The sequence below is a fragment of the Callorhinchus milii genome, unplaced genomic scaffold, assembly GCF_018977255.1.
Source record: "Callorhinchus milii isolate IMCB2004 unplaced genomic scaffold, IMCB_Cmil_1.0 Scaffold2, whole genome shotgun sequence".
Classification (NCBI taxonomy): Eukaryota; Metazoa; Chordata; class Chondrichthyes; order Chimaeriformes; family Callorhinchidae; genus Callorhinchus; species Callorhinchus milii.
The window spans coordinates 103,960,815-103,982,010 of NW_024704743.1; positions in this window are offsets into that span (position 1 = coordinate 103,960,815).

The window sequence follows — 21,196 nt, forward strand, 5'->3', positions numbered from 1 at the left end:
TCCAGAGTGTACATAAGAGCACCAGCTAAAAATTCATATTGCCATTAAAAGCACTGTCTGACAAGCTTCCCACTGTTTGTTCAACTGGGTCCACCTACCTATTATGAGTTTGACTTGCACAATCACAGGAGCTGAATGGAATCCCTGTCCCCGGTGCTTCCAAGTCCTTCTGATGAGCCAGGCTGGTTGGTCTGACATCAATAGTGCCCTGGAGTATTGTGGACCCGCCTCATCCACCCTCTTGTTATTCAATAAACTCCTATCACACACTCTTTACAAAGATTAGGTGTTGAGGTGCAGTCTCAAATGCTGTTGGTAGCTGTGGAACCACACCCCAGCATGAGTCACTTGGGATAGGAGAAAAATGAAAAAAGAACTTAATGAAACAAAAGCAATATTTCACAGAAGAATTGAAAAATACAGTCAAACATGTTCAAGCAATTAGCAACCACCCTCGGTTAACAACCACTCTGGAACAGCCTGGATAGATCTTGCACAATAAAACTTCTCTATTCAGTAGCCACCTGTCTAATGCAGCTAGTGATCACTTTTTGTTGGTCCTTGTACACCCTGTATCTTTGCACTAACACCCATTTTAGTGTATAACTTCTTTATACATTAATTCATTGAGACAGATCCACAAAGTAGCTTAACAACAACAACAAAATTACATTTGTAAAGCGCCTTTCACGTCGGGAAGATGTCCCAAGGTGCTGAACAGTCAGGTATCAGGACCCAAGCGTGGGGTGGCAGGGTTAGGATGAAGGAGGGCAGAAGGGGTAGGAGAGCGGCTGAAGGCACGGTCAAAAAGGAGGGTTTTGAGTCGTATCTTGAAGGAGTCAAAAGAGAGAGCAAGGCAAAGGGATTATGGGATGGAGTTCCAAAAAGTGGAGGCAGAGAGATTAAATGGCACCAACAAAGGCAGATGTCATTTTACACACTGATTCCACATGGACGTGTACAAAAGACGGTAATACCATCACTTGGTCTGTTTTTTCCTGACTTCTCGTCCATGGGTCACAACAAATCGACTCAGGGGAGAAAACTGCTCACTTTAGAACAGCAAGAGATCATGGAAGAGTACGAGAACAACACACCACTGGGTTGAAAGTGTAGGAGGACGACTGGCAACAAGGACTTAGAAATTTTACACACATCAACAAACCCTTACTCAGAGGCCCCCTGTATATAATAATAATAATAATAATCCTTGCATTTGATATAGCGCTTTTCACGTCGGGAGGACATCCCAAAGCGCCTCACAGAACACACTGTAAAGTGAATTGACTGTATATTTGTGGGCGAACGCGGCAGCCAATTGCGCACAGCAATGTCCCACAAACAGTCGTAGATTGAAAATGACCAATTTGTTTTTTTTGTGTTTTGGAGGGATTATTATTAGGAGTGTGGAGTAAGGAAACTTGCCCAAGGTTTCGCCCTGGCCACTTTGGCCCAATCCTATAAAGGCCACTTTGGCCCAATCCCCTGACAGAGAGGTTGTTGAAAACAGGTTTGATGTACTTTATTCCTCACTTCCTAATTGAATCATCCCTTCCACTCACTGGCTCTTCAGACTAAGAGAGGAGCCACATGATGTGCTGGATTCTTGCTACTGGCTCCCTTGATTAGCCTCACCCTATGATGTTGCCACTCTTTACTGGCAATAGAGTGCTCAGGCCTCCCTCGATGGAATGCTAAGATTAGTGCCCTGCTGAATGATGGGATATTGGGCCCAATCTTTGCTAGGGTTTAATAGACACTGAATATTCACCATCAATGTGATCAATCAACAACAACAAGAACAACTTGGATTTATATAGCGCCCTCCATGCCGGACAGCATCTCAGAGCGCAATCAATGTATCTTTGCAAACAAGATCAGAAGAGAGGGTCAGATAAAGAAGTCCGTTTGGCCCATTTGATCTAATTCTCCAATAGAGTACAAGGGGAGCACCAAATTGTCCGATGTGTGGATGAGATGCTAAACTGGGGTCCCGACTGTACAGTTTGACATTTGACGATGTGATAAGGCACTATATCAAATTATTTTTATCCTCTCAGAATACCCACCCAACAGTCCTCCCATTACAGAATCAAGGTATTTCTTAAAGGAACGACTGTCTGGGATTCAGCTATCCTGCCTGGTAACCCATTCCAAATATTAAAACAATGCTATGGATCATGCATGCTTTCAGAAGCAAAGGGTTGAATTCTATTATATGCTCCTTCTGTTCAGTTAGTAAAACAATGAATTAGTGTTCTTATCGACTGAAAATTGTAAAAAAAAACTGTCCCAGCAAATGAAGCAGAATTATCAAACGCATTTGCTCTGCAGTGTAATGAACTTGAAGATAACTTTGAAAAGCTGTCAAGTGGAAGAGTAAACAAGTGGAACCCCTCGACAAACATGTAAGAAATGTTAAGAAACCTAAGCAACAAAGAGCACAGTTAGCTGCTGGAGAAGAAATTTGTTCTCTCTCTATTTGTTCTCTCTTTCTTTGAAGTTGCCCATAGTTTGAATAAAGCAACTGAAACATGATACTACAAGTGTGATTCATCAGGGCATCACTGCTGGATGGCAGTGAGAGGGAGACTCTCTTGCCCATTTCAGGCACGCAGACACCCTGTACAAGCTGGTTAACTCACCAAGCAGATCTTACAACGGAAGTTGTCGATGAGTCAGTCAGTTTTCACAGAGCACCTCTTCATGGTGGAACTGTGTAACAAATTGGCTTCAATTCTTTTTTAAAAACTTGTTTTTGGTGTGTCCAATTTTTTTTCTCCACTTAGGCATACACTTCTCTGCCTTTGGTCGCCACTTCCTCTTGCAGGGGTGGGGTTCTACGGGCGTGGTTTCCACGGGTGTCTGGTACCCTTCCCAGGTGGCTATTGTTTATGTGTGAACCCTAGCAGTGAGCACTGTCAGATCGTTTTACTGCAGACGGTGTCAAAGCCAAGCCTGACCTCACACAGCTATCACACAAACACACACTCACAAACTACCAGTAGGGGTGGTGTAGAGGGACCAAGAGCAAAATCCCTGGCTGACTTTCTGTTCCCTAAATCTGGGAAGCCTCAGCCAATTTAGCTTCCCATTCCAGTCCCAGCTCGGGTTTGAACCAACAAACTCTCAGTTCATAAGCTGTAGCTCTTTCCAGTGGACCATTGGGACTGCCCCTACATCCAAAACATAATTACAATGAGCTGCTAGACCACAATGGTGGAAGAGATTGATGAAGAAAGGAGTGATGGGATGTCGAAGGAGGATTGTCCTCATGATAGAAGTGGCTGGCAAATCACATCATTGTTCAGAGCAGGTCGACCTGTGTGTGGTTTTGGTTAGAATGATATCAGTCTCGGCTATGTTGCAGTATGAATATATGACTTCACTGTGCATTTTGGAAGAAATAAAATGGCCCTCTCCTAGAAAATAAAACTTCTTATCCCTTCTCTACAACAATGCCTGACATAACACTCACTGCAATTCCCTCTTGAACAGAGTAGTCATATAAATGCCTTTTTTAAAGATTATCACCACTCACTGCAATACGTTTTTCACGTGGTTTCCATAGGCAGACTTATAGGATAGGGAAGGATGAGCATAAAGTGATCTCTTTAATACTAGAATCACCATCCATTTTCTTCTTGTTCCTAGATAAATGTCAGCAAGCTGTAACATCTGTCAGAAAAGTTCAGCTTTTGCTCAATAAAAAGCTTGTGTAAATTGATTTACAACGCTGTGAACGACTGCATGTTATATCATCATATGGGCATAAAAATGTGTTGAAACAGCTATTCAGTTCATCCTCAGAATCTTTGACACACCCCTAATTAGTTACATTTTTCATTTCAGTTTTTTTGTTTGTTTGGAGATGATTTTTACGCACTTTCCAGTCACCCACAAGCTGTCACGTGTTCAGGGATATTTCAGAAAGTCCACAGAAGAATACCTGCTGCATTCAATCGAGCTGGAATGGTTTAACAACAACAAATGACAGTTATATAGCGCCTTTCCTGTCAAAAGGACATCCCAAGATGCTGAAGCTGTTCAGGACGTTCAAATGCAAAATAAAGGCAGATTGTTTCATTTTCGAATCCCACTCCGAATCCCAGTTCCCACTCCATCAACTCGGGCAAACTCAGTCGGGTTAACAAGTGCTTAAGTGCTTTTTGTTTTCAAAATGACTTGTGGAATGCCAGCTATCAAAGATCCACATGCTTCACTTGAAAAGTGTTTTCAGTAATCTCAACCTCCCTGGCTGGGGACTCTCACTCTTGGATCCACATGGTGGTGCAAACATATTTTCTGACAGCTGGAACCAAATCAATTAAAATTGAGTCTCAACATAGAAGCACGTCAGTGATCAGTATTTCAACAGAGCTGGACCTGGGCAATTGACAAGGATTTTGACATGGTTATGTCATGTGATAAATGGAATGGAAAGATGTTATAAAAACTGTTAAATCCACACCGAGCACTCAACTGAAGAGGTTAATACTGCAGTTAAGAGGCAGAATCAGAGCTGAAATCTGACCTTCGACTGTCAGTTTAAGCCTTGTGGATTCTGCACTGTCTGAGTCAATTGTGGCTCCAAGTGGAAGTGCTCGCTAGGTGAGTCATTCAGTTCAGTTTGTACCGAGCACACATTCATTCATGCAGTGGACAACAATGTATCTTTGCAAACAAGATCAGAAGAGGCGACTGGGGAAAGGAAAGGAGTGTGTGTGTGTGTGTGTGGGGAGGAGGGGTGGGGGGGGGGAGAGAGACAAGTGATTTTAAAGGGGCAGTATCTTTATTGGAACCAAAATGCAATTTTTTTGTTGGTACATACAATAAATAATAATAATCCTTGCATTTGATATAGTGCCTTACCACATTGTTGAGACGTCTCAAAGCGCTTCACAGGATATACTGTAAAGTAAATGGCGCATTGGTTAAAGAACTGCCCAACCCAGTATTGGGAGTTATAGATTGGTTTGAATTCTGACTTGTGCTTTTGTTTTTGGACAAACTGGTGTCTGACACATGGGGAAATCCATCACCACACTCCAAAGTATCCAAACCAAAACTTATTGCTGATACTGATAATACATTTCATTCTGAGAAAGATTTGGGAGCAGTTTGAAGTGAATAGTTGACAGAATCCCAACCCTACTCATTCCAGATTTTATCATAGAAAACCCCATTCTTCCTTATGACTGCATTTGATCCCTCTCCACTAGAGACATCTGCTCTTGGGTATTTATCATTGACTCTGTCCAAGACTCCATCCCCTCCACCCAACAAACACACAGACACAAACATAGCATTTTCTCCCCACACCACATACACACATATTGTACATATGTGTAAAAATCCTTCCTCTTGGAGGGGGTCGGAAGTGGGGGCAGGTAAATAGAATCTCTTTGGGCTGAGTTTGCTCCAAAATAACATGCCTGACAATAGAATATTAGAACCAACAACAACAATTTACAGTTATATTACACCAAACATGTTGGGTGGACATCTCAATATGTTTCACACAGCTGACTGGGACTCCAAGATGGGAGCTGAGGAGAGGGGCAAAAAAGTAACCAAAGTGTGGTTGAAAAGATAGGTTTTTAAAGAGGAGGGAGGGGGTGAGACAGAAGGACACCAAGATGGAGTTCCAGGGAGCAGGGGCTAGAATTGCTGAATTGCTCATTCACTGTTGGTGGGACCTGCCATAGGGCAGGGTCATCAAGCAGGCCTGTGTTTGTTGAGTGGAGGGAGTGGCCTGGACAACAGGGTTATAGAAGGTCCACCTCACCTCTTCTTTCCTCACCTTTAAAGTCTGGTCTTGAGACCTATCGTTTCCAACGTGTTTTTAGCATGTCAGCCTACACTATATGAGCTCCATTCTCAAAATGGGTTTTGAACCCACAACCTACTGCCTCAGAGGCAAGAGTGCTACCAACTGAACCAGGCTGACACATCAATGTGTGTACAGAGGTGGAACTCTTTGGTAAAGGGCAACTCCATTATATTGCAGTGTCTCAGAACAAACATTGTGTTATAATTGGTCAAGAAAAAAAGTAAGTGGTCTCATTTCTGGATCGTCAGTTTGTGTTTTACATCACTGCTGGTGCAGACTGGCTGGATGCCTATACATGTGTGCATTACACAATGAGCTGACTGATCACTATTCTCCCTTGTGTTTCTAACTATGAGACTAGTGGCCAGGCCACTGGGAGAAACTCTCTTCTCTTTTTGAAATTAACCATCTGGTTTCCTGCACGCTGTGCACATGTGCAAGAAGTGGGCCGGTCCACGAAGTAGCATTTCCTTTAACCATGGGTCCACAGGAGACCTGTGTTAAAGGTGGATACACACTCCAGCAAAACACCTCATAGTGGGGTTACCCTGAAATCTGGTTTAGATGCTCTTAATTTTGGTGCTGCGTTTTCATGCATGTCAGACACTCAGCTGACCAAAACAGAAGAACGATTATGCAGCATTTCTGATGTCTATCGATAAGTAGCTACACATGCACAATTTACACAGATGTATCAATAATTTACGTATGTGCATGTTGTTTAACATCTTTATACATGTGAAATATTTTGCTGCATTAAAAGTCCAAGTTGCTGAGGTTCTGAAATACAAGCAAGGAAGTTCCGCTTCATCTGCCTGCGCACACTCAAGTACTAAATCTCTCAGTTCATTACAGGACAAGGTCTGTGAATCATCATGACATTCATCACAAAAGGAACAAAATTATTAATTTGATTTTACTCACATTCACCCCAGACAATTAAGAAATTTGTGGAATTATTTTCTTAGAAAATTATTTTCATTTTATGTTCACATAAATGTATAATTTTTTGGAAGTCATTTTGGTTGTCATTTGTGCAACTTAGTGCTACAAATTAATGCTACTGCTCGCCAGCTGATCACATTTGGAGAGGGGACCTTAATTTAACATCTCATCCGATAGACCAGATTAAAATTGGTCATTCACTTCATGGCTGCTTGTGGGATCTTGCTATGCACAAATTGACTGTTGTGTTTACCTACAAATACCTTCACTATACTTTACAGTTAAATCCTGCTTTGAAATGTCCTTGACATGAAAGCCAAGCACTATGTCAAATGCAAGGATTATTCTAATTATTGTTATATGGATAGTGCCTTTAACCAGTTTATTGCTCTCCAGTGGGTTGTCGTGTCAACCTAAACTGTAAGCTCAAACATATATACATGGAGCTTGAATCCACAGGCTTCTGATTCAGAAGCGAGACTGCCACAAGTGAAGCCAAACTGCAGTAACACACAGGAAACAGCTCTCCATTTAGGGCCTGACTTTATTGTTACTTCCAATGGTTATAAAAATGGTTTAGCAGTATCATTAAAAAAAGTTGCATTGTAGCCCAAGCATTGCTGAGATTTAGCACTCAGCTCTTGCAGAAAGTGGAAATTATTACGTAAAACATGATGTGTGGTAAATTCAGCCATTCTTTATTTAAAAATTGCTCTGGCTGCCTGCACTGGTACAGTCACGTTTCAGGTAGTGTATTTTAGCAAAGTTACTACAAAACCAAAAAATTTAGCTTGTTTCAGAGACAGAAAACCTTAAACGAACTCTTCACCCTTAAGGAAGAAATGACCTTAAAAATACGTGAGAATTTGTTGTTCAGGCAAAGGAAATCAACATAACATTGAACAGAATGGCCTTAGTGTGACCTTTGCTCAGCCACCATGGTTCATGGTGCTGACTATTATAGCAGGTGGTGACCTACAACTTCAAGCAAGAAAATATTTCAAATTATGACTTAAAGCCAGTCACAGATCATCAATGGGCAAGGTGAAACCAAAAGCACTTCTACATTCAGCTGTACACAAATGCCATTAGGATTGTTCCATTGTTAAGGACATTAATCAACAAGCGTGAGCAATCCATTCGCTCAGTTTGGATAAGTGGGTCTTCAAATTAATTTATCTGTAATTAGCTTTCAATTGTCTGGATAACAAGAAACAAGTGACAGTCATGTACTGTACTTTGGGACACATTTGCGTACGACTGCCAGGGAGGTGGAAGGTAAACTAGATGAACCTTGGGTTTTTTTTGTCTAGCATTTCTTATGTTCTTATCTTCTCCTAATGGAAGGACTGCGTCTGAAATAAACAATTAATTTGTAACTTGTTAAGTCACACAATTTATTTTTATTACTGGCATCTCTCTCACAGAATCATTAATCTTGGCTCTTTAGTCTTGAAGTGAAATCAGAGAGGGGACCCCACAGTGGTATATAAGAATTTATTTGGGATTGAGAAAGTACATTCAGAACAATACTTTCAGATGTGCCAAGACAGCAAAACAAGAGGACACCGGTTTAGAGTTGCAAAGAGTAATTTCTAGATAGACACCAAGAAGGATCTCTTTACCCAGAGGATAATTAATGACAGGAAGAGTGGTTGAGGTCAGGATGTTGGACCCACTTTAAAAAATAGTTTGTGATGTTGTGATGAGAAGACAGTAGGATGGTTATTCTGGAAAGATGAGATCAAATGGTCCACAGAGTCTTCTTCATATAAATCAATCTTATGATCGTGTGATGCCCACATTTTTGTTTCATTTTGTGGAATACTGGCTTAACTCAACCAGTTATAATCATCATATCAAGGAGATCTCCAGTAAGATTTTCTGTTTGAATCAACATTTTTCTAAGTTTCACAAGAGTTCACTCATGAATATCTTTAGATTTGTGTGACATTGCTGTGCGCAACTGGTTGCTGCCTTTCGCCCACAAAACACACGGGTCAATCCATTTTACAATATATTCTGTGAAGCGTTTTGAGAAGTCTCAATGACATGATAAGATATATATCAAATGCAAGGATTATTATTGTGCAAGCAGATGTTTATAACCTCCTTCTCTTCTTCTGATCCTACTCCATCCCACCCATTGTACACAAATCACTGGCTAAGAAGCCTGTCCCAGGGCTCCATCTATGCAAATAATGAGCGACTCATTAGGAGGTAAGCAGAGTGAATCACCAATGGCTTCAACTGATCCCCTATCTTCTCTGGAATAAAATAGTTAGCCTACGCTTCTCCAGATAACATTCCTGCCATCACAAGCTAAGCACACAGGAACCTCTTAGGAAATATCAACACATAAATTACTCAGTATCATAGAATTATACAGCCCAGAAGGAGGCCATTTGGCCCAACGTGTTTGAGCTGGCTCTTTGAAAAGAGCTATCCAAATCAATCCCACTCCCCCATATTCTCCCAATATCCTTACAAACTTGTCCTCCCCAAATAATTATCTATTAGAAAGTACATCTTTAATAACTTGCACTTATATAGTGCCTTTTGACATAGGACAATGTATCAAACACTTTAAACAGACAGAGTGAAACTTTAAAGTGATAGGGCCCTGTACAGCCAAACATCACCTGCTCCATCAGGAATAGAGATCACTGGGGACAGGGATTCTTCCCATCAGCTCCTGTTACGCCCGCAAGCCAAAGCCCTAACAAGTAGGGTGGTCGTAGCAGCACATGCAGCAGAAAGCTTGCCAGAGAGTGCTCTCCATGCTGTTTTAGCTATGGTTAGATTCCAGCAGTACCTCCAATGCACACTCTGTGGTCCCCAAGCCTTGGCTTTTGCCAACCTGTAACGAATACTCTCCAGAATTAGGTAAGCAGCGTGTGTCTCTCAAGGAAGAGAGCATATTCCATTCGAGACCATGTGTGGGTGGTATACATATGGGAACTCTCTGTCTAGTTTGGATACTCTTAAGCTTGGTGATGCATTCTGCATGTATCAGTCAGCTGACCCAAAAAAGAAATCTATTATGAATTTCTATCAGAGATAGAACTTGCACTTATATAATGCCTTTCACATAGGATAATGTCTCAAACCACTTTATACAGACCGAATGAAACTTTAAAGTCAAGGTGCCAAGGAGGTCCATTTTCAAAGAGGTATTAGCACTTTCAAACAGACCTGTCTTTTATTATTTTCCCAAACCCAGGAACCCATAAATTATTATTGAGCTAGACCTGAATTGATATTCAAAGTTTTTCCTTTAGGATTAGTTTTCTTTGACTTCCTCACTCCTCGTACCTTCATAGTCTGGCCAGGATCCTTGGGTTTTTGTGGTAGGAAATGTCTCAACATTTCAAAATACAGTTTTACACTATTACTGAAACTGACTACAAAATTGTTCCAGATCTAAAGTGGGCTGCCTGAACGTGCCAGAGGCATGCGTCACACACTCGCATGGGCCAAGAACTGGCAGGGGGGAAAAATGCAGTATTTTGTTAAGTGTGTAAGTATGGTTTGAGAAACCCAAATTCATTTGGACTGGTCTCAGCACTAGCACAAGGCACAGTTAAGCACATGCCTGAGGTAAACAACTTTGCACGGTCTAGACAAAAGTTCTGGAATCCATTACGCTCTGTGTTCCGAGGTTCATCCGGCCCTCTTTAAGCAACGTTTCACAAACTGACTAGCAGTGACCTATCACAGATGGATTCAACTGCCCCTATACTTATACTGAATTAAAAGAGAAAGAACACCAAATGTTACTGCTCCCTGTGAGCAGAGCTGAAAGACCACACACAAGGTGGAGTGACTGTGAACTTTCTGGTGAATGTTTTATTGTATCCCCCTAATTGGCAGAATTACTTTAGAATTGGAAAAACAAGTTCAGGTTTTGTTAAATCAATCTGTAATTACTTTATGAATAGGATCTGATTGGGAGCAGAGGCCGTTGGAGTTTCAGTATCCCCTGGAGGATGAGGGGGAAGAGAGAGAGGAGAGGAGGGGAGGGGAAATCAGAAATGCCGGTTTGCTTGCTGTGATTGGGCTGGCAATGTCTAGCTGAGAGAATGCAAGATTTGTTCTGCTCTGGGCAGCCTGTAGTGCAGCAATTAGGATGTTCGTGTTGTAGCCTTTGGTTCAAACTCCAGCAAAAACTGAGACAAATTCAGAAACCACTGTGCCTTTCATTTTAACAGTTTAGACACAGACTCCACGTTGGGAGAGGGTGGCAAAAGATAATTAGGAAATTTCAGCTTAGAGAAAATCTAATGTTTCATCTTTTTTTGATTACATCCTGTTATAAATATGATCTCCACATATTTCATAATTTTCCCTGTTATTAATTGATAGAAGATTTTCTCTGATGAATTATTCCTATTCAATAGACGTCTTATTAACAGCAACAGGAGCTAAAGAAATAGGGGCAACTCTCATTTTGTAAATAGAGGTGGAGTTAAAGCTTTTGTCTTGTGTCATCCTTTTAGCTTGAGGCAAGATGCACAGTGACCTAGAAGAGAGGAATATTGTGCAGAATAATGACTTCTGATAGTTGTTAACAAAGATAAAATAAGAAGAGTGCAGCATGGACTGGATGTACAGGATTCCTTCCTTTGAAACACAAACCAATCTGTTCCAAGTGTTAAAGTACCAATCTCTAATCAGGAGCCTCCTTACTTGGAGTAATCAATGTTGAAAGATGTACTATATATTATCAATGATCAAAACTGAAAATGTAACCTAGTTAGAGTTGTTGCTTTAATGAATGTTCCTTGCAGTGTTCAACTACAGCACATGTGGAGAAATCAGTTTCTGAACTTTTATGCCATGGATTGTTTGAGTAAAATTGGAGTTGGATTGGTAATCATGGGCCTATCAATCATGGGAATCATGGGATTCCATCCCGCAGTCCCTCGGCCTTGCCCCCTCCTTGCCTCCGTCAAGATCCATCTCAAGACCCTCCTCTTTACCGTGCCTTCGGTCACCCTCCGTCCCCCATGCCCTCCACACTCCCCGATCCCGACCTCCAGCTCGGGTCCAAAACACTGACTGTCCAATGTCTTGGGACGTCCTCCCGACATGAAAGGCGCTATACAAATGTAATTTTGTTACTGTCACATAAGGAACCAGCAGTAAGATCAGCAACATCCCCTTCCCTCCAGCCCCCAACCCAACCCACACCAGTCTCTTTCCGTTACAGAATATTATAGCTCAACAGTAAAACAAGCACCAGATGAAAAAACAGGCAGGAAATTAACTCAGAATGAAAATAGGATATGATCTACTCAATCCTAACTAGGTGCAAATAAATTCTGAATTGTTTAATTTTCACTCTTTAAACTTTTTTTTGATCAGATCATAACATTTCCAAACAATGTTTTAAAAATTCCTCAAAATTAAATATTACTTTGGATGAAGAAGGCCCTTCGGCCTGTCTGATCTCATCCCTGGGGAATACCCACTCTACCATCCTCCCATCACAGCAATCAAGATGTATTTTAATTGAATCTAGTCTCCTAGTATCAACTGCCCTTCCTGTTAACAGTCCTTAATTACGCTCTGCGTAAAGAAAACCATTCTGGTATCTGTTCTGAAATTGCCCTTGGCAACTTTACACTTGAGTCCTCTTGTTTTACTATCTTGATGTATTCTGAAATATTGTTTACTTTTTCAACCCAATTTAAAATTTTATACACGTCTGTAAGGTGCCCTCTGAGTTGTCTCTGCTTAAGACTAAAGAGTCCCAGCTTGTCTAATTGTAGCTCATATTTCAGTCCAATTACACTGGGGATCATTCGCATTGCTCTCCTCTACACTGCCGCTAGGGCCTGGGTAGCCCCCTAATGTCACAGTAACCAGAATCGTTTCCAGTATTCAAGCCCTGAACACTGTACAGGCTGAGTATGACGTCTCAGGATCTAAACTCAACTGATTACACCCAGGATCTTGTTTGCCTTGTTTATTGATACCTCACCCTGTTGATCATAGTGAGTGAAGAGTCAACTAAAACAGTAGTTTTATTTATTTATAAAATTTATTTATAAAATTCTTTTATTATTGATCTAAACTGTTCAGATTGCTAATATTTTAAATGTTACATTTCAAATGTTCTGAACTGTCCTTTTTTCTAAATAAACTGAATGCTGCGTTACAATATGTCTTCCATGCATCTTGAACTACATATCCTGAATGGGTATATAAAACGTTATCACAAAGTACCAATAAAGACAGGAGGAGGGTGCTGTGCTCAATGGTGATGTGAAAAATTGTACACATACTGGATAGATTTTGTATCGAAAACATACATCAGTTTTACATTTTACATCAGCCATTTCATTACAAATTGGGTTGTAAACTCCCTTCATGTGGAAATTTCAGGGAGTTATTTTGTGCTTCAAAAATCCAGATGGAGTGTACTGCAGATGATATTTGATGAATGGGGAAGGATTACTGTGGAGGAAATGTGTTGATATGCCGAGGACGGCCTTGTCGACTGATCCACGGAGCTGGCATGTTTTAGATTTGGGTTTGAATAATTAAAGAGACCAGTTAATTGTGAGGGGAATTCAGTGCGACAGAGGCGTGCTGATACACAAAAGAAGTTCTGCTTGACTGACCGTTGAAGCTGGTGTATTTCGGAGCAATAAATTAATTAAACAGGATAGTGCAGATTTCATTGAATGGGGAAGAACCAGATGTTTCTGGTTCAAGGTGGTCTCCCTGACTATTCCAGATGTTTGGGTAACAGGCAGCAAGTTGGATCACGTTGTGAAGACACCAGGAAATTATGGAACTCCATCTCATCTCAACCACTATGATGGTCAAGGCTCCTAAATCATTGCCTGTCTGTAGTTTTGAGTTTAAATGGTTAAAAATGATTCCAAAAAAGTCTGACCAGTCATTGATGGTGTATGTGCTCTGAGATGCTGCCCTGTCTGAAGGGCCCTAAATAAAAGCAAGTTATTGTTGCTTGTAGTTTATCTTGTAAGTGCGGTCATTTGTATTTCACAAAGTCAATCCACTCAATGTTGTCAGGCTACGATGTGAATACCCACTAATTCTGGTGATGCTTCAGAAAGATAATTAAATGTGTTTGCCAGTGGAACCCTGAGTCTGATGAGGATGTAATTTGAAGAGTCTGGGGAAGTCCCAATTTATTGCAGATAATCACAACAAACATGGCTAGAAGTTTTACATTTCAACTATTATCCACTGAACAGAACTGCAGGATACCAGCATTTTTTTTAGTACAAATGAACTAATCCTTCCAAACTCTGAATGAATAAGATTATATTAAACATTCTGCCATGTGAAACATGTACCCATTGAGTATAATCTGATGTGTACAATCTGTTGCATAACACACAACACACAAACATGTTATATATGTATAAAAAACCCAAGCTCATCCCTTTAGAACAACTACTATATGTTCATTCACAGATACTAATTTTAAGGTTAATTTGAAAGCACTTCAATTGTGATCCTCTGCACACGATCTGTGTGGCACAATACAGCTGTTGCAGTCAATGGCTGATTATACTAATTTCCTCAAACTATAGAATCAATTTCTGCAAGCACTTGATCATTGGAGAGCTAACCCGAAACTAACAAGGGGCAGGAGAGAATCCTTGACCTCTCCAACAATTGTTACAATGCAGAACCTTGTTTATTTTCAATGAGACTGTTTCCAGCTTTGGTTCCAATGTACAGAGGTGATCAGCAAACTCTGAGATTAAAGCACAGCTTTCCATCTAGCACATTTTTTTACCTCTAAATGTTTTAGCATTTCGAAAGATCACATTGCTTTGAATAACACTTGTATGCTACTGGTTTATCAGCAGGTTAATGGAATGGTTTCAGATGCGAGCCTTGCCACCAGAGGCAACCAGCTCATTTCAGTCTTTGAAACAGCAGAATTAATAGGTCGCCAATTTATTATGTATAACCACAGAATATGTGCTTCGTTTTAATAGTAAGTTTAACATATTCAATCAACATTTAATCTATGCAACTTTGAAGTAAAGATCAATTTTGGTGCCATGCAACATTAAACTTTGTTTATTGTAAGAATGTTCAAGACTGTTCAAAGATTTGGCACAACTACTTCACTTCAAAAGGACTATAATTTCTGATTTGAGCGATTGAAATGTTTAACAGTTCATGTGATATAAGAATTAATAATATATGGGAGATAACTTATCATTGAGCGCTGAACGCAGGTGTTCTTTCATGAGTATATAAAGCAAACCCATAATTCTTAACCAGCTGCCACTTGCACAAAAAGTATGATGGTCTTTCACATAATTAAACTTACTCTGAGCCAGTCATTAAGAGTGAGTTAATTTTTAATTCTTTCAAGCTTCAAAATGGAATCGTAACTCTGCAAGTAAAAAAAATATTTTTACATATTATGCACCATAACAATAGGTGACAGCTGGAGACAATTCTGGCAGGAGCAGACACATCCTGAATGTGATTCTGGCAGCTGCTCGTTTGCAGAGGCTAACTTTCAGGATTGATACTAGTGTAAAAATGAGCAAGTCACTGGTTTTCCCAATGCCTTTGCATAAAATACACATTCATTACATTTTACAACAGTGGTCTCCAACCTTTATCCAACAGAACCAATCGCATAAAGGACTTACTCAGGAAATATCCCAATTTACTGTATGCTCAGTCCACCCCTTACTGTAAAGTAGTTGACTATGTGTTTGTGGGCAAACACAGCATCCAATTTGTACACAGCAGCATCTTGCAAACAGCCATGAAGTAATCACCAATTTGGGGGATTGTCAGCCAGAACACCAGGAGAAACTCGCTTGTCTTTTTAAATAGTGCCAAGGGATCTGAAAAAGCAAATGGAACCTCGGTTTGATATCTTATCCAAAGCATAGCACTTCTAACAATGAAGTGTTGCTCAAGCATTGCACTGGAGTGACAACCTGGAGTCCTGTAGCTCAGTGGTTAGAGCACTCGCTTTGCAAGCGAGAGACCTGAGTTCAATTCCAGGCAGGGCGAAACCTTGGGCAAGTTTCCTTACTCCACACGCCTAATAGTAATCCCTCCAAAAAAACCAAAAACAATAATAAATTGGTTATTTTCAATCCACGATGGTTTGTGGGACATTGCTGTGCGTAATTGGCTGTCGCGTTCGCCCACAAATATACAGTCAATTCACTTTACAGTGTGTTCTGTGAAGTGCTTTGGGACATCCTCCCGACATGAAAAGCGCTATATCAAATGTGAGGATTATTATTATTATAACCTAGACTATGTGTTCAAAGTCCCAACTTGGAGTTTGAACCCACAATCTTCTGACTCAGAGATGAGAGTGCTACAAACTGAGCTAGGCTGACACCCTGAAATCATCCAACACTGCTGTAGTGTGTACAAGAATTGTACTCCAGCAAGAGCTAACAACTTTATGAGAGGAAAGAAAACTAGAGTTGTAACAGAGAAGTTAAAGCTTACAGCAAAGGGCTAGAAGTATCTTTGATACGAAGGGGTTCAGATAACATTAGTGAATCATTAGTGAGTGTTTATGTAACATGGTATATAATAATAATCCTTGCATTTGATATAGCACCTTATCACGTCTTTGAGACGTCTCAAAGCGCTTCACGGAATATACTGTAAAGTTAATTTACTGTATATTTTGTGCGGCAGCCAATTGGGCACAGAAGTGTCCCACAAACTGTCGTGGATTGAGTGACCAATTTTTTTTTGAATGAAGAAATTATTACCCCGGAAAAGCAATCCACCAATCAACTAACAACCAGGTTTCTATTTACTACTGGTAAACAGAGGCGTGTGGAGTAAGGAAACTTGCCCACCATTTTGCCTTGCCGGGAATCAAACCCAGGTTTTTCGCTTGTGAGGAGAGTGCTCTAACCACTGAGCTACAGGACTCCGCGTATCATTGAAGACTCCACAAATATATCATTGAAGATGGTGCTAGACATGCATATTCATAACATATAATTTTTCTTTTTCTTCTGTTGGAGTTTATATTTTATTGCTGACAAGCTTTCTTTACCTGCACAATTGTGAACCCTGAGCTTCATTGTGTATGTAACAGTGGAGCACGGCAATGTACCAGAAAAGACCATTGTGGTCCATCTGGTTGACCTCAAAGTAAAACAAAAATGTACTATTCTATGCTTCATATTCCTCAGTCGATTTTTTTGCCAAAATATCTGTCTAATTCCCTCTTAAAATTGTTGGCGCAATATGTCTTCAGCCTTTCCCTGGATAGATCATTCCATATATTCATCACACTGTATAAATTAATACTCTTAACATCTAAGCAGTCTTCTGAACTTGAGTTGTTTCCCTCTTTATTACGTTTGTAACTATGTCAAACACATTATTTGGGTTCTGTTTATTTTATACCCAATAGGTTTGTCATGCATGATTTCTCTCCCATAACCATGGTATTCACTATTATAATGCTATTTTTCTCTAGGTGCTTCATTACTCCTTCCTACAAGATGTCATCAATATTTTCCTTGCCACAGATGTCAAACTCACTGGTTTATAGTTCCCCAGCATACCTTTTAATCCCTATATATGAATTGATATTGCATTCCCTCATCTCCAGTTTTTCATCCCGAAATCCTTTTGCCTCGCCCCCCTCCCTTGCCTCATTCAAGGCCCGTCTCAAGACGTTCCTCTTTGACTGCACCTTCGATCATCCTCCCACCCCAACCATTTGCCCTTCACCCCTCTTAATTCGAATCCCCAGCTCGGGAACAAACTCTCAACTGTCCAACGCCTTGGGACTTCCTCCCAACGTGAAAGGCATTATATAAATGCAACTTGTTGTTGTTATTTTGTTCATTACTCGTGTGTTCAATGAATCCCCAAAGATACTCACCAGAACGTGATCAATTTTATCAGCCATTTCCTTAAGTACCCGAGTGTACACTCCATCCCAGGTCTGGTGCCTTGTCACCTTTAATAGTGGGAGGACTAAGCAATAAAACATTCAAGTGAGACATCAGAATTAGGAAAAGGAAACAAACCAGCTTATACATATGTTTTCACTTATGCCGACACATACAAAGTGAAGAAAATAATGGATTGTGGTGCAGTCAGCAGACCTCCTCAGGGTCAGGTATTATTGAACATATGGAATACCAAGGACTTCAATCAGGGACTTGGAACATATTATTGAAATGAAATTCTTGGAAAACAGAAGAGGAAGAATAAAACACAGGAAAAGAAAGAATTTACGTTTTTCTTGCACCTTATTAGGTCAAACTATTTTGAAGTATTCTACAGATATTTACTGTAAAGTGTAGTGACTGTTTTTGGAAACATCTTCATGTTTTCATTGGTTTTGAAAAAGTAGGTGATCAACCCACTTCCCACCATCCCCACAGCACAATAACCTCAATTCTTTACACAATTGGACAGGAGACGGAATTCCTCACTCAAGACAGCAAATTATGTAAAACTCTTGTATCAACCAATATGTTTATAAGTTAGCAGCAGTCAGCTTGGTCAGGTCTAGAGAAAGGTTCTACAGAGATAAGACAACACACCCAAAACCCTTCTGAATGGAAAGTGATTATTTTCACAAGTTCACAACAGAGGTGATGGTGTAATGAATTATTGACCTTTTGAAATTTACCTAGTTTGCCAATGTATCTCAGTATTTGCCCACAAATATACAGTCAATTTAATTTACAGACTATTCTGTGAAGTGTTTGAGACGTCTAGAAGACGTGAAAAGCGCGATATTAAATGCAAGTATTATTATTATACTAGAACCATACAAAACTTACAGCTTAGAAGAAGACCATTTGGCCCATCGTGTCTGTGCTGGCTCTTTGAAAGAGCAATTCATTCAGTTCCGTTTACTTGGCTGTTCCTAGTGACTTGTAAATGATTCATTTTAAATACCTATCTAGTTCTCTCTTGAAAACTAATATGGATTCTGCCTTGAGTGCTGCACCTAGCAGGGCATCCCATATCCTGTTCACATTGTACACGCCCAGAGCACCGAGACTGCCCTGGTCAAAGTCACCAACAGCATTCTCTCCATCTATAACCAGGGCTCCCTTTGCTTTCTTGTTCTCTTCAACCTCTATGCCACCTTTGTTACCATTGATCACTCTCCACTGTCTCTCCTCCCTGCTTAACGTGGAGTCCTGTAGCTCAGTGGTAGAGCACTCGCCTTGCAAGTGAGACACCTGGGTTCAATTCCAGGCAGGGCGAAACGTTGGGGAAGTTTCTTACTCCACACGCCTAACAATAATCCCTCCAAAAAAAAAAATTGGTCATTTTCAATCCACAACTGTTTGTGGGACACTGCTGTGCGCAATTGGCTGCTGTGTTTCGCCCACAAATATACTGTCAATTCACTTTACAGCATATTCTGTGAAGCGCTTTGAGATGTCTAGAAGACAGGAAATGTGTTAAATCAAGTGCAAGGATTATTATCATTAACCTGTGCATCCCTGGTTTTACTTTTACTTGTTACATCATTTTCACTTTGTTACATTTTGCTGCCTCAATGAAATCCAGATCTCAACCTTCAAGGTTTGAATTGCACTTTCAACACTGTCACACTACAAAATAGCCATTAGCCTCAGCTGCACCAGTAAATCCTACGAATGAGATACTTCACTAGTCGGAAAGAGCATCTGGCCTGTCTGTAGAAATGAAAAGTGAAAGCAAAATTTAACCCGAAGATCTTATCAAACGCTTTTATGTATTGTCAATATTTTTCACAAGTTTCTATTCACCATGAAGGGAGTTATAAAGGTTGTTTGTTGTCTTCAATATTCAAGGTTACCCATTGCAAAATCCTTTAAAATAAATTGATATAATAAATTGTTTCAAAAACAAAATGGACAGCAGTATGGTACACTTTTGTCAAGCATATCATAATTTGGTGATTTATTAAATGCCTCCTTATCAGTGTGTACACACAAATGTGTCAGAGTTAAAAATCAGAAAATGTCATTTGTGATTCTGTTTTGACACTATGCTTCCGTTTATAACTACATTTGTGTCCAGAATTTAAGATAACAGTTATTGGTCCTAATAGGCACTGTGAAAATAGTTTTCTATCTGCAACTGTGTAAACCCTTCCTGGAAATCAATCTGGAAAAATTTGTAAATAAATATACCAGACAAGATGGTTTAGTGCCAATCCAGAGGCCATTACTAAGCTAAGAATGCAATAATTTGTATTCTTTGTTGCAAAGCCAAGGATGTCATAAATGTTATTCCCTGTTGCTAAGATAGTGTCACACAAGCTCATGGAAAATCCTATGAATGACAAGCAGTTGCAATATCTCAACCACAATATCCTACTATCTTTAGGTGGCCAAGTTGGCTTCAGAATAAATTGGTTCAGTTACAACGCCCTAAGTTTCATAGTTCAGGAATGCAGAAGTTCTTTTGATGGCCAGCACAAATTTAGATTCCTACCCTTTAATATTTTTGCACCATTCGATGGGTGTGTAGACTTGTGCCTTCATATCAAATGCAAGGATTATTATTAATTATTATTATTATGTATTATTATTCATATTGTATCACATCAAGTCATCTATTGAACTAAATCAATAACTTCCTCAGAAGAACTAACTTCAGATCAGGATTAGGATATGATGGGCAAGTCATCTCCTTACTCCTCGCTCAGTTCCACTGACTCAGCATTCCTCCATCAGAGCAAATTCAAGATCCTCGCGTTTGCATTCAAATCCCTCCTTGACCTCACCACACCATACCTTTGTTACCACTTCTGCTAGCCCGGCCATCCATGCCACTCAATGAACACTCATGTCCTCAGCCCAGACCGCTTCAGCAGCATTGGGCAAGCTTTCATCCATTCTGAATAATCCATCCTCTCTGAAAGCTTTCATCCACATCCATGTCGCCCCCTCTCTTCAATTTTAAAGCTCCCCCTTCTTCAACCATGCTTTCAAACTCCCCACCTCCTTCAGCTCCTGCACCCTTAATTCGGGCTCCCAGTCAGCTTAAGAGCTTTGAGACATCCTCTTGATGTGTAAGGTGCAACATAAATGTAGATTGGTGTTGCTGTTTCCTGGCAGATGTGTTCTCTTTGCCAATAGCACCTCCCTCAACAGAATAGATATGTTACCATCTTAAACTGAAGTAGCAGCCAAATGGCTGCGAGGAGGTTTAGACAGTGGATGGATTATTGGTGTATTTTGGTATTGAAAAGGCCAAGTTAGTAATTCTGATAAGAGATTGATTACAAAATGTTCAGCTCAATGGCTTGGTAACCACATGTAATCTATTTAGGAGCAAATGTGGTGATGGAGCTTGAAAACAACAATAGAAGATTGACAATCCTCAGAACACCTCAGGTCTATTACCTCAGTCAGCTCTTATCGTGTACATTCCTACTCACTTATTTTGAAC